Source organism: Oryctolagus cuniculus, chromosome 7, assembly GCF_964237555.1.
Source record: "Oryctolagus cuniculus chromosome 7, mOryCun1.1, whole genome shotgun sequence".
In the NCBI taxonomy this organism is placed as follows: Eukaryota; Metazoa; Chordata; class Mammalia; order Lagomorpha; family Leporidae; genus Oryctolagus; species Oryctolagus cuniculus.
Window position 1 is genome coordinate 58691538 of NC_091438.1, and position 18305 is coordinate 58709842.

At 42.7% G+C, this 18305-nt stretch overlaps 1 protein-coding gene across 5 annotated transcripts in view; it reads right to left on the minus strand.

Moving 5' to 3' along the window:
• The window catches only part of RAP1A (RAP1A, member of RAS oncogene family), an 89884-nt gene that overhangs the window by 29397 nt on the left and 42182 nt on the right, over positions 1 to 18305 (minus strand). The window contains exon 1 of one of the 5 annotated variants that reach the window (XM_070077876.1): positions 4900 to 5111. The exons of the other annotated variants lie outside the window; for them this stretch is intronic. The gene's annotated coding sequence lies outside the window, so the exon portion shown is untranslated. Of the gene's footprint in view, positions 1 to 4899; positions 5112 to 18305 lie in introns of those variants that run through there. 5 annotated transcript variants of the gene reach the window in all.

An 18305-nucleotide genomic window follows, 5' to 3' on the forward strand; every position in this document is an offset into this window, starting at 1 on the left:
CAGATTCAGTAGCCATTGCTAAAAAAGCAGCAGCAGTTGAACCCATAGCAAAAGATGAGATCAGCCAAGGAGAACTTAACAGAAAGAAAAAAAACTAAGAATTGACTCCTGGGGCCAGCGTTGTGGCATAGTGGGTAAAGCCGCTGCACACAGTGCTGGAATCCCATAGGGGCGCCAGTTCGAGACCTGGCTGCTCCACTTCCAATCCAATAGCTCTCTGCTATGACCTGGGAAAGCACTAGAAGATGGCCCAAGTCCTTGGGCCCCTGCACCCCTGTGGGAGACCCAGAAGAAGCTCCTGGCTCCTGGCTTCGGACCGGTGCAGCTCCGGTTGTAATGGCCAATTGGGGAGTGAACCAGAGGATGGAAGACCTCTCTCTCTTTTTCTCTGCCTCTCCTTCTCTCTGTGTGTAACTCTGGCTTTCAAGTAAAATAAACAATAAATCTTAAAAAAAAAAAAAAAAAAGAATTGACTCCTCAAAAAACACATCTTACTGTGAAGATGTAAAAATAGGGAAAGGATAAGATAGAAGTTTATGCTGGACTTTTGGCATCCTAAATCTCTTATCTGTATTAGGTTGGTCTCCCATTTCCATGGGGGGAAGGGGAATACTGACAGTTAAATCCAAGAGCATATATTTTATTCAGAAAGACCTTTACCCCCCTTCCAGGCCTCTTAGTCTGGGGATTGCTGTCATTTTAACAAGATGTGAATTCATCATTTCTTTAATCCAAAAATGTGTATCTTCCAAGAGGGGTCCTAATATAGCAAGGTTCATTTATATCCCCAAATGCCTTTAGCTTTTCTAGGTCAACAGAAACTGGGGAAAGAACTCAGAGATGATCAAATTATTTTGGGTGTTTTGCAAAAAAGAGAAGTATTTGACCCTTGTTCTTCAACTCAAGTAGTCAGATATTCAAGTTCCAAAATCACTTTTTACATACTGTGAGTACAGAAAATTATTTTTTTTACAGCTAGCAAATGCCACGGGCTATGAATGTATAAACATAGGCACATTTTCAAATACAAGAGTAAAATAGCTCAAACAAGAAAACACACACACACACACACACATACACATTCTCAGTAAGAATAATTTGAATTAATGTTTTCTTTCTAAAGGGAGTCAGTCCTAACTCATTACTGCCAAGTTAGAAAACCACTATGTTCTTCTAAGCAAATCCTATGCCTTTTTATGGAAATCTCTTGTGCCCTGCACTCCCATCACAGCAACAGAAAATTTCTTACTCTGGTTAAGATTCCCTGACAAATACGGAGGACAAGAATAAACATTGCACTATGTTTAAATTTTAAGTCAACCTTGATTCCCTAACATTATGTTCTAAGTTATAACAATTTTTCATTTCTACCTTCAGCAAAACTACTTTTAACTTTCAGAAAATAATATACCTTGTCTTTGTGAAGCGAATTATCCCAACTTGGTTGTTTCTATATTTAAAAAAATATAAAGTAATGAAATAAAAGACAAAAATTTCTTCTGTACAACTGAACCTATGCAGAGAAATTTATTAAAGGAAATTGAGATGTGATAGGAAATTCTGGAGAAAAAATTTGGCTAGGTTAGCCCAGGCCAGGAACCTGGGACGCCACCTGGGTCTCCCACATGGGTGGCATGCACCCAAGCACTTGGGCGATCTTCTGTTGCTTTCCCAAGCAGGGAGCCAGATCAGAAGGGAAGCAGCCGGGACTCAGACCAGCACTTATATGGGATGCCAGTGTTGCAGGGGACAGCTTAACCTGCTGCAACACAATGCCATCCCCTAATGGGGGGTTCTTAATCAGCAGTTATACTGTTGGTTATTCTCCCATAAGAGATGCTGGCACTGCAGATAGCAGCTTAACCCACTGTGCCACAGCACCAGCCCCAAAATTTAACTTTCTAAAACAAAGAAAAATGCTCTTCATTCAACTTTTTTTTTTTTTTTTTGCAATATGAAAACATAAATATTAGCTCTATGGGGCCAGTGCCCTGGCTCACTTGATTAATCCTTCGCCTGCAGCGCCAGCATCCCATATGAGTGCTGGGTTCTAGTCCCGGCTGCTCCTCTTCCAGTCCAGCTCTCTGCTGTGGCCCGGGAAGGCAGTGAAGGATGGCCCAAGTGCTTGGGCTGCTGCACCCACATGGGAGACCAGGAAGAAGCACCTGGCTCCTGGCTTCGGATCAGAGCAGCTCTGGCTGTAGTGGCCATTTGAGGGGTGAACCAATGGAAGGAAGACCTCTCTCTGTCTCTCTCTCTCACTGTCTGTAACTCTACCTGTCAAATAAAAAAAAAAATATTAGCTCTATGAAAGACTCCACCTTGGTAATTTCACTTCTTGTTATTCCTAACCCTCTCAGACAAGTTCTTTGGGGTAAGGGTATATATGGAGAGAGAGAAAGACAAGGTGGAGGGAGAGAGAGAGCTGCTAAGATAAGATATAATACATAGTTGTCCCTTGGTATCCATGGGGATTGGTTCCAGGACCCCATGCAACTATTAAAACCTATGAATGGGGATGGACACTGTAGTACAGTGGGTTAAGTCACTGCCATAAATGCCTGCATCCCATATTGGAATGCCTGGTTCAAGTCCCAGCTACTCCACTTCACAACTCACTTCCTACTAGTACACACCTTGGGAAGCATAAGTGAAGGCAAGTACTCAAGTTCCTGTCACCTACATGTGAGACCTGGATCGAGTTCCAGGCTGCTGTCAGCCTGGTCCAGGCTCCACCTGTTGTAACCACTTAGGCAGTCAACCAGTATAAGGAAGCTCTCTCTTCTCCATCTCTCCTTCTCACTCTTCACACACACACACACAGTGTAAACACACACATAAATTCACACACACACACTTTTTTAAAAATCCCTGGATGCTCAAGTCCCTTATATAAAAATGGTACAGTGTTTGCATATAACTTGTAACACACATCATAACACCATAAATCATTTCGAGGTTCCCTATAACACCTAAAACAATGTGACTGCTGAGTAAGTAGTTGTTACAGGATATTTTAAGGGAATAATAAGAAAAAAAGCTTGTGCATGTTTAGTACTGGAACTTCTTCCCCGAATATTTTCATTCCAAGGTTGGCTGAATCCTTGGACGCTGAACCCATGGATATGGAAGGGCCACCCTACTTGTGAGTGAATTTTATATCTTAGTCTTCACATTCTAAAATCAGACATGCCCAGTCAAACGGTACTTTCTACTCCTTTCCATAATGAAGGAAGACAAGCTACTGTAAAGAGGAAAGACCTGCAGAGCAATGAAGCAGAACAGATAATCACAGATTTGAGGAAAACAATGACAGAAGCAATAAATTCAACAAATAGAACACAATACACAGAGAAAAACACTGAAGAGGACCTACAGAAGATTGTAAAAAAAACACACAATATCATGAAAGAAATTCTTGAAATTGTCATGTCTATGAAAGACATATTACAGACTTAAGATGAAAATATGACAATCAAAATAAAAGTTCAGTTAATGGGCTAAAGAGAAAAAAAAATGGATACAGCTAAAGATCCAATTATTAAATCAATAATGAACCAAGAGAACACACACACACACACAAAATTTTTTTTAAGATTTATTTTTAATTTGAAAGGCAGAGTTACAGACAGGGAGGAAGACACAGAGAGAGAATCTTCCAGTTGCTGGTTCACTGCCCAAAAAGCTGCAACAGGTAGGGCTGGGAATGGGCTAGGTCAAAGCCAGGAGCCTGAAAGTCCATCTGAGTTTCCTACATGGGTGTCAGGGGCCCAAGTACTTGGGCTATTCTCTGCTGCTTTTCCAGGTGCACCAGCAGGGAGCTAGACAGGAAGCAAAACAGCCCAGACTTGAATCAGTACTATGATATGGGATGCTGGCATTACAGTTGTTGGCTTAACCTGCTGAACCACAATGCCAGCCCCTAACAATTTTGTGCCAGTCTCTAAAGACCTCTTTAGACATGGTCATCTGGCCCTGTGAACTCTACCCTCACTTAAATAACCCATTTCATCTCTGGGTAATCTAACTGTTAAAGCTTCTTATGTTGCTCTGCTTCTTTGTAGTGCCACTTGCTGGGTTTCATTTCCGCCCACTGATGTAAACAGAGTAAAGAGAATTCTTCTATTCTTCATTCCTTCAAACATTTGAAGTATTTTCTTTTATAATAAAGTCTTCTTTTTCAAATAATACTCAAAGCTTCAAATTATGCCATCATTCTGGTCTCTACGGCAAAAGCTTCAGTTCGCTCATAAAATAAAATACATGTTTGATGAGCATTAGGAGGTATTACTAAAGGCTTGTACCAACAAAAGAGCAATCACAGTATCTCCTTAATCTACAACAGTTATTTCAAACTTCCAGCCAATTCTTTAGTATTCCCTCAATATTTCTAAACAATATTTATACTGTTATCTTTTGATTTGTGGTTTTAGATATTACTATCATGTGAGATGAGAATTTTGGCTCTCTTAACCACAGAGCAATGTGGTATATTAAGATTACATTTTGGGGCTAGTGCTGTGGCATAACAAGTTAAGCTGCCTCTTGTGGTGCTGGCATCCCATATGAGTGCAGGTTCGAGTCCTGGCTGCTCCACTTCCCATTCAGCTCTCTGCTTTGGCCTGGGAAAGCAGAAGATGCCCCAAGTCCTTGGGCCCCTGCACCGGCGTGGGAAGAACAGGAGGAAGCTCCTGGCTCCTGATCGGTGCAGCTCCAGCAGTTGCAGCCGTCTGGGGAGTGAACCAGTCAGTGGGTGGAAGACCTCTCTCTCTCTCTTTGCCTCTCCTTCCCACTCCGTGTAACTCTAACTTTCAAATAAATAAATCTTTTTCTTAAAAAAGGTTACATTTCTGGGGTGGGCATTTGGTGCAGCATGTAAGACGCACTTGGGACACTCACATGTCATATCAGAGTGCCTAGGTTTCAGACCTGGGTCCACTTCTGATCCAGTTTCCTGCTGATGCATACCCTGGGAGGCAGCAGGTGATGGTTCAAATTCTTGAGTCTCTGCCACCCACAAGGGAGACTCAGGCTGAGTTTGGGACTCTCAGCTTTGATCTGGCCCAGGCCCTGCTGGTACTAGCATCTGGGGAGTGAATCAGCAGATGGAAGATCTCTGCCTTTCAAATAAATAAAAACAAAAAAATTAAATTGTGTCAACATATATATATATATGTATATATATTGTATGTATTTGTGTATGTGAAAATGTATAATTGACCATTTAAAAATATTCCATTTCCTTTTTCATGTAATGTATGATTTCCTGGAATTAGCAAAACAACTTTCCACCTAGTCAAACTGTGCAGATAATCTATCAGTTTCATTTCCTTCAACTCCTTCCCTCCAATTCTGCTCCCTAAATCCTTCCTATATCTTGTTATAATGTCTTAGTTGCTCTCTGGGCCTCAAAATGGATGTAAAACTAAGGTGTGCTTCAAAGTGCCTGCCTCTAAACTACTACAAGTTAGGTAACCCTTATTTGAAATGATTAGAACCAGAAGGTCAACATTTTGGGCACGGAAAATTCTAAAATACCTTATTGGTTAAGTATCCCTAATGCAAAAATCTGAAATCCTAAATGCTCCATAACTGAAACGTTTTGAGCATCATATTAGTGTTGAAAATGATTCAGATTTTGGAGCACTGCAGGTTTTCAGATCAAGCATATTCACCCGTTAGCACTATCTGGTAAAGTCGATAGAAAATGAGTTGCTCCATAACCTCTACAACTTCCCTAAGCACACTGTTTAGTTCAGCTGAATGGAGTAATGATATAATATAGTGCTAGGGATGGTACTTTTTAAGAGAAAGAAAACACTAAATTGTAGATCAATATTAATATTGTGCCATTAAGCCGGCGCCATGGCTCAATAGGCTAATCCTCCACCTTGCGGCGCCGGCACACCGGGTTCTAGTCCCAGTCGGGGCGCCGGATTCTGTCCCGGTTGCCCCTCTTCCAGGCCAGCTCTCTGCTATGGCCAGGGAGTGCAGTGGAGGATGGCCCAGGTGCTTGGGCCCTGCACCCCATGGGAGACCAGGAAAAGCACCTGGATCCTGGCTCCTGCCATCGGATCAGTGCGGTGCGCCGGCTGCAGCGGCGGCCATTGGAGGGTGAACCAACGGCAAAGGAAGACCTTTCTCTCTCTGTCTCTCTCTCTCACTGTCCACTCTGCCTATCAAAAAAAAAAAAAAATATATATTGTGCCATCATTTTTTGGTATAATCATGAAATTTATTTATAACACTTCTTTAAAAAAAAAAACTTGTGTACAAACTTTCCACAATTTCTGAGGTTCACATCTTCTTTATATATTTAAAAGGAGGTGCCGGTTCGAGTCCTGGCTGCTCCACTTTCCATCTCGATCCCTGCTAATGTGCCTGGGAAAGGAGTGGAGAATGGCCCAACTGGTGTGGCCCCTGCATCCACATGGGTACTCCTGGCTCGTGGCTCCAGGCTTGGGATTGGCTCAGCTCTGGCCATAGTGTACCAGTGGATGGAAGACCTCTCTTTCTTTGTCCCTACCTCTTTCTGTAACGGTTTTTTTTTCTTTTTCTTTCCTTTTTTTTTTTTTTTTTTTTTTTTGACAAGCAGAGTGGACAGTGAGAGACACAAAGAGAAAGGTCTTCCCTTGCCATTGGACTCTCCAATGGCCACCGCAGCCGGTGCACCGTGCTGATCCGAAGGCAGGAGCCAGGTACTTATCCTGGTCTCCCATGGGGTGCAGGGCCCAAGCACTTGGGCCATCCTCCACTGCACTCCCTGGCCACAGCAGAGAGCTGGCCTGGAAGAGGGGCAACCGGGACAGAATCCGGTGCCCCGACTGGGACTAGAACCCGGTGTGCTGGCGCCGCAAGGCAGAGGATTAGCCTAGTGAGCCGCGGCACCGGCCCGTAACTGTCTTTCAAATACATAAATATTTTTTAAATGAAGGAATACAAATTCTTCTATTTTAAATAAATTCATTTGTTACACTGCCAAACAAGTCTTCACCAAAATCGTTACTGAAGTATGGCTGACTCAGCTATCCCATTCATGACACTCTTGGAACTCTCCAAATAATCAAGTAAAGAATTATAATAGACCATTCAACCCTATTACTTATTTGGGAGTAAAACTTTTGGCAAGTTTGATAAGTGGTCTTAAAATATTCACTATACTACTATGACAAAAGATTTCACAATTTACCCTTTTTAAAGATTTATTTTATTTATTTGAAAGAGTTACAGAGAGAGGCAGAGACAAGGAAAGAGGTCTTCCATCCACTGGTTCACTCCCCAGATGGCTGCAATGGCCAGAGCTACGCCAATCTGAAGTCAGGAGCCGGGAGCTTCTTCCGGGTCTCCCACACAGGTGCAGGGACCATCTTCTACTGCTATCCCAGGCCACAACAGAGAGCTGGAGAGGAAATGGAGCAGCTGGGACTAGAACCGGCGCCCATGTGGGATGTTGGCGCTTCAGGCCAGGGCTTTAACCTGCTGCGCCACAGCACTGGCCCGCACAATTTACTTCTTAAAATTATTCCCTGATCACTAGGCTAATCCTCCGCCTAGCGGCGCCGGCACACCGGGTTCTAGTCCCGGTCGGGGCGCCGGATTCTGTCCCGGTTGCCCCTCTTCCAGGCCAGCCCTCTGCTGTGGCCAGGGAGTGCAGTGGAGGATGGCCCAGGTGCTTGGGCCCTGCACCCCATGGGAGACCAGGAAAAGCACCTGGCTCCTGGCTCCTGCCATCGGATCAGCGCGGTGCGCCGGCCGCAGCGCGCCAGCCGCGGCGGCCATTGGAGGGTGAACCAACGGCAAAAGGAAGACCTTTCTCTCTGTCTCTCTCTCTCTCACTGTCCACTCTGCCTGTCACAAAAAAAAAAAAAAAAAAAAAAAAAAAAAAAAAAATTATTCCCTGAATGGTAGTCTATGCATTTTCCTTTTATAATAATTTCTATAGTATATTTATATCTCCTTCTTCATTTTGACTATTTCTACCTTTTCTCTTTTCTTATTGGTCAATTTTTACCAGGATTATTAATTTTCTTAGTCTTTTTCTAAGAACCAGTTTTGGCTTTGTTGATGTTTCATTGTAAGCCTCTTATATTTCTCTATATTTTCTTTTTTTCTCTTTTGTTTGCTCTACTTACTTTTTCAACTTAAATTGGATATTTGATCCATTAATTTATGCCTTTTTCTTCCCTAATTAGTATCTCAGCTGATTAGGGATCACTTTCTTTCCACCTAAAGGACATATTTTTTAATTTTTCTTAGTGATGTCCAATTAGTGGTAAGAACTCCAGGTTTTCATTTGTCTGAAAACTGTAACCTTCGATCTGAGAAGATACTTTAATTTTAATAGTTACTTACTCTCACTACTCTGTAGCAACTACTCTACGATCTTCATGGTTCTGTTTGCCTTTCAATAAATCAGCTGTTAGTCTCATCTTAGCTGTAGAGTCTTTGGAAGTAATCTGTCTTCTCCTGGGTATTGTTCAGATCTCTGTCTGTAAATTTAACTATAAGGTGTTTATACTTCTATTTATCCTAATCAGGATTTGACTTCCTTTTAAAAAATTAATTACTTTTTATTTATTTATTTGAAAGGTAGAGAGAACTCCCATCTCCTGAATCACTTCCTAAAGGCCCACAACAGCTGGGGCTGGGTCAAGCTTAAGCCAGGATGGGGCACTCAATCTGGGTCTCCTGTGGGGTGGCAGGTACCCAACTAACTCTTGAGCCATCACCTGCTGCTTCCCAGGATTTGGACAACCAGGAAGCTGGAACCCGGAATACAGCGGGGACATCTACCCAAAAATAGACAAAGACTTGTTACAGTTTGGTAAACTGTGAATCGTAATCTCTACTTGATTTTTCTTTAGATCTGGATTTCGGATTAGACAACTGTTAAGACTTTTTCTTCTTGTATTAATTAGGATGCAATCTAGGATGCTGAAATAAGAAACTACACAGAGGCTTAACCAATATTTAAGGTCTTGTCACATGACAGAGCAGATAGTTCAGGGCTTGTTTGGCAACTTAGCAGTCTGAGAACCAAGGTCTCATATCTTACTGCTCAGTCATCCTTAGAATTCTATTTCCCTTTTCTACACACACAGAGAGAGATCCCCACCACATCTATATTCTAGTTCATGGTAAAGAAGAAAGAGGAAGGAAAAGACATACCCATTTCCTCTGATAGGCATGATCTAGAAACTGCACACATCCCAAACAGCCAAAACCTTGTCAACACAGTCAAACCCTACTATAAGGAAAGTACTAAAATGGAAGTTTTATCTGGGCAGCAAAGCAGCCAACTAATGCATCCATTACTTATTAGGAGAACTAGTATCAGGGAAAACCAGCAATTTCTGCCACAATTTTCTAGTTTTCTTTTATTCTCTTAATGTATTTTGCATTTTTGCCTCTTTATTAACTTAAATTTTTTTCATATATCTCAATTCACTAATTCTCTAGTATACTCTATTGTTAAACCTGTTCATTGACCTTTAAATTTTTTATTTATAAATTTTATTTCTAGAAGTTCTTCTCCCCTTCCCCAAATCTAACTGTAATGTTTTAGTTCCATTCTCTTTCTTATAAGCAGTATAGTAACATGGTTTAAAGCTTTCATTTTGGATCCTTATTTCCTAGCTAGGATTCTGGCTCTACCACCTACTAACTTTGTCAAGTTACTTCCATATTCTGTGCTTCAGTTTCTTTTCCTTTTATCTTTATTTTTTAAACATGTATTCATTTATTTGAAAGAGAGAGAGAGAGAGAGAGAAATTGTCCATCCACTGGTTTACTCCCCAAATGGCTACAACAGCCAGGGCTGGGCCAGGTCAAAGCCAAGAACCTGGAACTTCAACTAGAACTTTCACTTGGGTGGCAGGGGTCTAGGTACCTGGGCCATCTTCCACTGCTTTCCTAGAGCATTAACAGTGAGCTGGATTGGAAGCAAACAGCTGAGACTTGAGCCAACGTTCATATGGGATGCTGGCATTGCAGGCAGCGGTTTAACCGTCTGTGCCTCAATTCCAGCTCCTGTGCTTCCGTTTCTTCACTTGTAAAATGGAAATAATTGTCTCTATTTCACAGGGTTATTGAGGATTAACTACATTCATATAAAGAATTAGAACAGTCCAAGGTTCAGAGGAAGCACCACAAAATGTTGGCTATCATAATCCTATCATTAAATATATATATATATATATTAAAAAAGATTTATTCGTTTAAAAGTCGGTTACAGAGAGAGGGAGAGAGATTTTCCATCCACTGGTTCACAACAGACAGAGCTGGATCAGGTTGAAGCCAGGTGCTTCATCTGGGTCTCTCGTGTGGGTGGCAGTGGTCTAAACACTTGGGTCATCTTCTACTGCTTTTTCCAGGCCCTTAGCAGGGAGCAGGATGGGAAATGGAGTAGTTAGGACTTGAACCAGTGTGCATATTGGACACTGGCATCACAGGCAGTAGTTTTACTTGCTAAACCACAATATAAGTTCCCATTCTTATACTTTTAATCCTTTTTTCCTGCTATATATTCTCATTTAAAATTCTATATCTAATAATTACAATCTGTGAAGCCAATGGGGGTCCAGTTCTGCTGTCCACTATTTTTTATCTAGTACTTTATCAAAAAAAGTTAAGACAACTGTTTGAATAATTCTAGACTTTAGTTACAGAAACTACTAACTACATGTGGCATGGCTGAGTGTTAGCAACAGAATCATAAAATAACACCAAATGACAATTTTTCTATTTATCAGTATCAAATAATGCAAACAACTAACTTGAGATTCATCGTTCTGATATTTTTCTAGAATATAATTAAAAGTAGACACTTTTATCAAACAAATATGTTGAGTGGCTCCTCCTACCACAAGCTTTCATACCATGAGGCAAACATGCTGACAATCTCAAAAACACTTATACTGCTTTGGAGACTCAAAAAAATTTTACAAATTATATAATTTCCTTATACTTTATCTCAAAGTATTTAAAAATATACTTATTTTACTAACGGTATAAGTTTAAACTGCCAATGAACAAGGTTATATATGAAACAACTTATCATCAGATGGATTCATTTCCTTCCTTCAGAGAAACAAATATTTTTTCTTTTTTTTTAAATTTTTTTGACAGGCAGAGTGGACAGTGAGATAGAGAGAGACAGAGAGAAAGGTCTTCCTTTTGCCGTTGCTTCACCCTCCAATGGCCGCCGCGGCCGGTGCGCTGCGACCGGCGCACCGCGCTGATCCGATGGCAGGAGCCAGGTGCTTCTCCTGGTCTCCCATGGGGTGCAGGGCCCAAGCACTTGGGCCATCCTCCACTGCACTCCCTGGCCACAGCAGAGAGCTGGCCTGGAAGAGGGGCAACCGGGACAGAATCTGGCGCCCCAACCGGGACTAGAACCCGGTGTGCCGGCGCCCCGCGAGGTGGAAGACTAGCCTAGTAAGCCGCGGCGCCGGCCCAGAAACAAATATTTTAAAAATACAAAGAAACAAAATTTCTTAAGGGCCAGGGTTAAACCAGATTTTGGTTTTAGTTCCAGCTGCTCTGTTTTTTCTTTTTTTAAAGATTTATTTATTTATTTGAAAGTCAGAGTTACACAGAGAGGGAGAGGTAGAGAGAGGTAGAGAGGCAGGGAGAGAGAGAGAGAGAAAAGTCTTCCATCTGCTGGTTCACTCCCCAACTGGCCGCAACTGCCGGAACTGCACCAATCCGAAGCCAGGAGCCAGGTGCTTCTTCTGTGTCTCCCACAGGGGTGCAGGGGCCCAAGGACTTGGGCCATCTTCTACTGCTTTCCCAGGCAATAGCGGAGAGCTAGATCAGAAGAGGAGCAGCGGGGACTCGAACCAGCACTCATATGGGATGCCCACACTGCAGGCGACAGCTTTATCTGCTAGGCCACAGTGCCAACCCCTGCTCCGCTTCTAATCAAGCTCCCAGCTAACGACCCTGGGAAAGCAGCAGAAGATGGCCCAAGTGCTTGGGTCCCTGCCACTCACAGGGGATACTTGGATACAGTTTCTGGCTCTTGGCTTCAGCCTGGCTCAACCAGGTCACTTTGGCCATTTCAGGAGGAACCAGAGGATGGAAGGTACCTCTGGCCTCTCTCCACCTTTCAAATAAATCTTTAAAAAAATTTCTTTCTAGGGGCCGGTGCTGTGGTATAGCAGGTAAAGCTGTTACCTGCAGTATCAGAATCCCATATGGGTGCTGGTTCGGGTCCCGGCTGCTCCACTTCCGATCCAGCTCTCTGCTACAGCTTGGGAAAGCAGCAGAAGATGGCCCAAGTCCTTGGGCCCCTGCACCCGCATGGGAGACCTGGAAGAAGCTCCTGGCTCCTGGCTTCGGACTGGCGCAGCTCCGGCCGTTGTGGCCATCGGGGAGTGAACCAGCGATGGAAGACCTCACCCTCTCTCTGCCTCTCCTTCTCTATCTGTGTAACTCTTTCAAATAAAATAATAAATCTTTTTTAAAAATTTCTTTCTAGATAAACCTAAAATTTACTAAAATTACTATAAATTAAACCTCCAAAATAAAAGTCTTCATATTGAAACAAGAGAGAAAGAGAGAGAGAGAGAGAGAGAGAGAGAGAGAGGCCGACCTCCTTTTATCATGTATCAAGGCCCTCTAACCATAACATTTCCTCCTAATGTTGAATACTGGGAATGCCTCTAATTAACATAAGAGAGAATATCATTGTGCATACAAAAATATCCCATACTCTGCCTTTGGGAACGACATGTGCTCTTGGATCCATGAGCTGTCAAAAAACAGTGAATAACGTATCCTGTTTTAGCAACATAGTAAACCATCAAAAAGTGCATCACTAATAAATATCTGACTAAAGAAAACACTGCTTCTCAGCTGTGTTACTATCTGCTTAGTAAAAGAAATATTATTCAGTAACTATTACCATGATAGGCAAACCAAACATTTGTTAATCATGAAAACAAATTTTAAGACAGTAACTAATACTAACAAGTTGACCAAAACATCTTTTTCCTTAAAAGATACAAAATGACCAGGCTTATTAAATTATGCTAAGTATTGTTAAGTATATCAATTCTGAAGCCTTGATATATTTCCATACATGTACTTATTATAACTTTATTTTCTTGACAGTACTGTAACATAACCTCTATGTCATAACCTTGAAATAAAAAAGTAATAAATTTAGAATAATTTCTACAGCAAAAGGCTTAAGTGTCATAGGTTTCTGATATCTTTATTTTTTTGACAGGCAGAGTTAGACAGTGAGAGAGAGAGACAGAGAGAAAGGTCTTCCTTCCGTAGGTTCAGCCCCCAAAATGGCTGCTACAGCCAGTGCCCTGCGCTGATCCAAAGCCAGGAGCCAAGTGCTTCTTCCTGGTCTCCCATGCAGGTGCAGGGCCCAAGCACTTGGGCCATCCTCCACTGCCTTCCCGGGCCACAGCAGAGAGCTGGACTGGAAGAGGAGTAACCGGGACAGAACCCGGGGTACCGGCATCACAGGCAGAGGATTAGCCAAGTGAGCCGTGGCACCGGCCAATCTTTATTTTTTAAAATAAAGACTACTTAGGGGCTGGTATTGTGGCATGGCAGGTTAAGTCTCCACCTGTGATGCTGGCATCCCATATGGACAGTGGTTCGAGATCTGGCTGTTCCACTTCCAACCCAGCTCCCTGCTAATGTGCATGGGAAAGCAGAAGATGCTCCAAGTCCCTGGGCTCCCACACTCATGTAGGAGACCAGAAGGAAACTCTGGGCTCCTGGCTTCAACCTGGCCCCGCCCCAGCCATTGCGGCCATTTGGACAGTGAACCAGTGGATGGAAGTGCTCTCTTTCCCCTCCGCTCCCTGTTCCTTCTTTTCCTGCAACTGTGCCTTTCAAATAAATAAAAAAATAAAATCTTTAAAATAAAAAAGACTGTTTCACTTCTATCCAGCTAAAATGTTGTGACCCTTTCTGAAAACCAAAGTAAAACAGTGTGACCACCAACTACACTTTATAGCTTTCTGCACTTCCAAAGCTCTCTCTTTTATTTACTTTTTAAAGATTTATTTATTTATTATTTGAAGGGCAGAGCTACACAGAGGCAGAGAGAGAGAGAGAGAGATGTGCACCATCTGCTGGTTCACTCCCAAATTGGCTGCAATGGTCAGAGCTGGGAAGATCTGAAGCCAGGAGCCAGACACTTCTTCCGGGTCTCTCATGCAGGTGCGGGGGCCCAAGTACTTGGGACATCTTCTACTGCTTTCCCAGGCCATAGCAGAGAGCTAGATTGGAAGTGGAGCAGCCAGGACTTGAACCTGCGCCCATACTGGGACAGCAGCACTGCAGTTGGTAGCTTTATCAACTATGCCACAGCGCCGGCTCCTCTCCTTTATATTATATATATATATATATATATATATATATATTTTTTTTTTTTTTGACAGGCAGAGTGGACAGTGAGAGAGAGAGAAAGGTCTTCCTTTGCCGTTGGTTCACCCTCCAATGGCCGCCGCGGCTGGTGCGCTGCGGCCGGCGCACAGCGCTGATCCCAAGGCAGGAGCCAGGTGCTTCTCCTGGTCTCCCATGGGGTGCAGGGCCCAAGGACTTGGGCCATCCTCCACTGCACTCCCAGGCCACAGCAGAGAGCTGGCCTGGAAGAGGGGCAACCGGGACAGAATCTGGCACCCCGACCGGGACTAGAACCCAGTGTGCTGGTGCCGCAAGGCGGAGGATTAGCCTAGTGAGCCGCGGCGCCGGCCTCTCCTTTATATTTTTAAGGTAATAAACATCAAAATTTTATGTCACTACCCCATTATAAAGATAAGAAACTATAACAAGTTTAGTCTTATTTTTTTAAAGATGTATTTATTTATTTGAAAACCAGGGTGATAAGGAAAGAGGGAGAGGTATCTTCTACCCACTGGTTCACTCCTCAAATGGCCAGGCCAAAGAAAGAAGCCTGGAACTACATCTGGGTTTCCCATGTGGATATGGCAGGGGCCCAAGTACTTTGGGAATGCTCTGCTGCCTTCCCAGGCACATTAGTCAAAGCTGGATTGGAAACAGATGCAGGACTCACCCTAGGTACTCCAATACGGGATTTTGGCGTCACAAACAGCAGCTGTGCCACAACACCATCCTCAGAAATTTGAGTCTTTAGCAACCCTTCCAGGTTTTTTCCCCTGAAAATGTACAGAAAGATGCCATTCCTAGTGCCTAAAACAGTACTTGGGAAACAGGAGATGTTTAATATTTACTGAATCAAAGAAGTGGCTGAGTCTGGATTCAAAGTTGGGTTTTGTCTAACATTAATGCCTCCAGCCTATTCCAGTACAGTCAATAGTTCCCTTACTCAGTAATCCTGGTAATCTTTGAAAATCTGGAGGAATGGGACTGGGACTTGAGATAGAAAGAGCAGTAATCTTAAAGTAAAGAATACAGCTCTGGCCAGTGCCACGGCTCAATAGGCTAATCCTCCGTCTACGGCGCCGGCACCCCGGGTTCTAGTCCCAGTCGGGGCACCGGATTCTGTCCCGGTTACTCCTCTTCCAGGCCAGCTCTCTGCTGTGGCCCAGGAGTGTAATGGAGGATGGCCCAAGTGCTTGGGCCCTGCACCCCATGGGAGACCAGGAGAAGCACCTGACTCCTGCCTTTGGATCAGCGCGGTGCACTGGCCGCAGCGGCCATTAGAGAGTGAACCAACGGCAAAAGGAAGACCTTTCTCTCCGTCTGTCTCTCTCACTGTCCACTCTGCCTGTCAAAAACAAAACAAAACCAAAAAAAAAAAAAAAAAAAAAAAAAAAAAAAACCACAAAAAACAGCTCAGCAACATTGCTATGCACATAAAACGGGATAATGTAGAGTATGAGAGTGGGCATGCATTTCAGGTTTTATCTTGTAATTTCATTTTACATCATTTTTTATAAATACTCACCTGCAGCACTTAGCACAAAGACTGCTAACTATAATCCACTGAAAATATAACTACTACTATCACTACTTTACTGCTGTAACCAGAGTTTTACTGGCACTTTGAGAAGAATTTTGGAGAGATAATGCAAAGCAAGAACAGACAGACAAGGAACGTCAAATCAGGAGGAAGCACAATAAAATTTATTGATTTTTTTTAAAAAAATTTATTTATTTGAAAGGCAGAGTTACACAGAGACAGACATATCTCCATCCACTGATTCACTCCCCATATGGTTGGGACTGAACCAGGACGAAGGAGGAACCTGAAACTCCACTGGGTTTTCTACATAAGTAGCAGGGGCCCAATCACTTGGGCCATTTTCAGTTACTTTCCAGGTGCATTAACAGGGAGCTGGATCAGAAGCAGAGAATCCAGGCCTGAAATTGGCACTTGTATGGGATGCTGCTATTGCAGGTAGTGGCTTAACCTGCTGTGCCACAAAACAGGCCACAAATTTATTGATTCCTAACCTTACTGAACTGAAGTGACCATAGTTCTCTGAAAAGCATATACACATCAGAGGAAGCTGGTAGAAGATGGAGACCAACAAAGCCAAATTAACAACCCATGACCACAAGGAAAGAGCTTATAGGCCTATCTGGATCCAAAACCAGGATGGAAAACGTGTGAGAACCCAGGCAGGTCACTTATCCTCATTAATATCAAATTTCCTTATTAACAAATCAAAGCCAGACTAAGGCATTTCACTAGTTTCAAATAACCATTAATAAGCACTATTAACATTTTAGGTACAGAAGCTCAACACTCTTTGCTTTCCAAACCACAGTGAAAAGAGAAGATCAATGTTTTAGTTGATAAAAAACCATTACCACACCAGAAAACTATTACTAGACTCCTAGTTTGAGTCTGTTTGCTTTAAGACCTTCAGATCTGTGTTAGTACGGCCAGAATGTTGTAGGTTTCTTATTAAGTTCTGTAATTTTACACAAGTTCCTGTCTCCAGGCAGTATGAAAAGAAGTAACAGCACAGACACCCATGTCTTAAAAAAAAATCCTGCTAAGGAATAAATAATCTGAGTCTTATTTTCTTGAGAAGTGAGTGGGAAAAAAAAAAAAAAAACCTATACACTAAAACTATATACTAAAAACTAATACTAGGCCGGCGCTGCAGCTCACTTGGCTAATCCTCGGCCTGCGGCATCGGCACCCCGGATTCTAGTCCCAGTTGGGGCACCGGATTCTGTCCCGGTTGCTCCTCTTCCAGTCCAGCTCTCTGCTGTGGCCTGGGAGGGCAGTGGAGGATGGCCCAAGTGCTTGGGCCCTGCACTCGCATGGTGACGAGGAGGAAGAACCTGATCCTGGCTTTGGATTGGCATAGCGCGCCGGCCACAGTGCGCCGGCTGTAGCGGGAGAGTGAACCAATGGAAGGAAGACCTTTCTCTCTGTTTGTCTCACTAACTCTGCCGTCCAAAACAACAACAACAACAACAACAACAACAAAAACACTAATACTAAAATATTAGTTAAAGCCTTGCTTTTAAGAGAGATGAATCCATTTGAACAGGTTATAAAAACGGCTATTAAATAAGAATAATTAACTTAATTAGGAATCTTTGATTTTTGTGCCTGATGGTAATACATACACAAAAAGGCACACACCATCTGACTTACAGAATTTTCTAGTATTCTGAAGAAATACATTAGGTAAGCTTTTTTACTTTCTCAAGATAGAATCAAACAGAGGGCCTAAATTGGAGATATTAATCTGGTAACCAGGAATTGCCGAATACAGATGTTTACAAATGCACTTCTTAAAACAGTTTCAAACATAATTTTGTATGGCCATCAACCCTGGAGACTAAGTAAGCTATACCAGTTTATACCTAGATCACTGCAGTAGCTTCTCTTCCAAATCCAATCTTTTCCCTCTGATCTACTCTCCACAAGGAAGCTAGAATGATCTTTATGAAATGATAAATTTAATTTATATTAGTGATCTCCTCAATCCCTCCAGCTGCAATACTTCAGTGAGCTCCCATTGCCCTTGAGGATAAAAACCACAAATGTTAACAGGGCCTACAAGGGTCTGCATAATTTGGTACCTAGCTCCCACAGAGCTTCATTTCACAATGTGCTCCAGCTAAACTGACATTCTTTCATTTTTTCCAGTGTGCCATGCTCTTTCCTGCCAAACAGGTAAGTCAGTCAGTAAAGTGTTCTGGAGAAAAATAAAGCAGAAAAAGGGGATAGGGAATCCAATCAGGCACACAGGTTTATAATTTGAAAATGAGTGACATTAGAACAAACACTTAAAGTATGGGAAGTTAGAGAACAATTATGAAAACATGCAACAGAAGTGGAAAAGCCTTGAGATGCCCAGACTTCCATAAAGAATGAGGAGGAC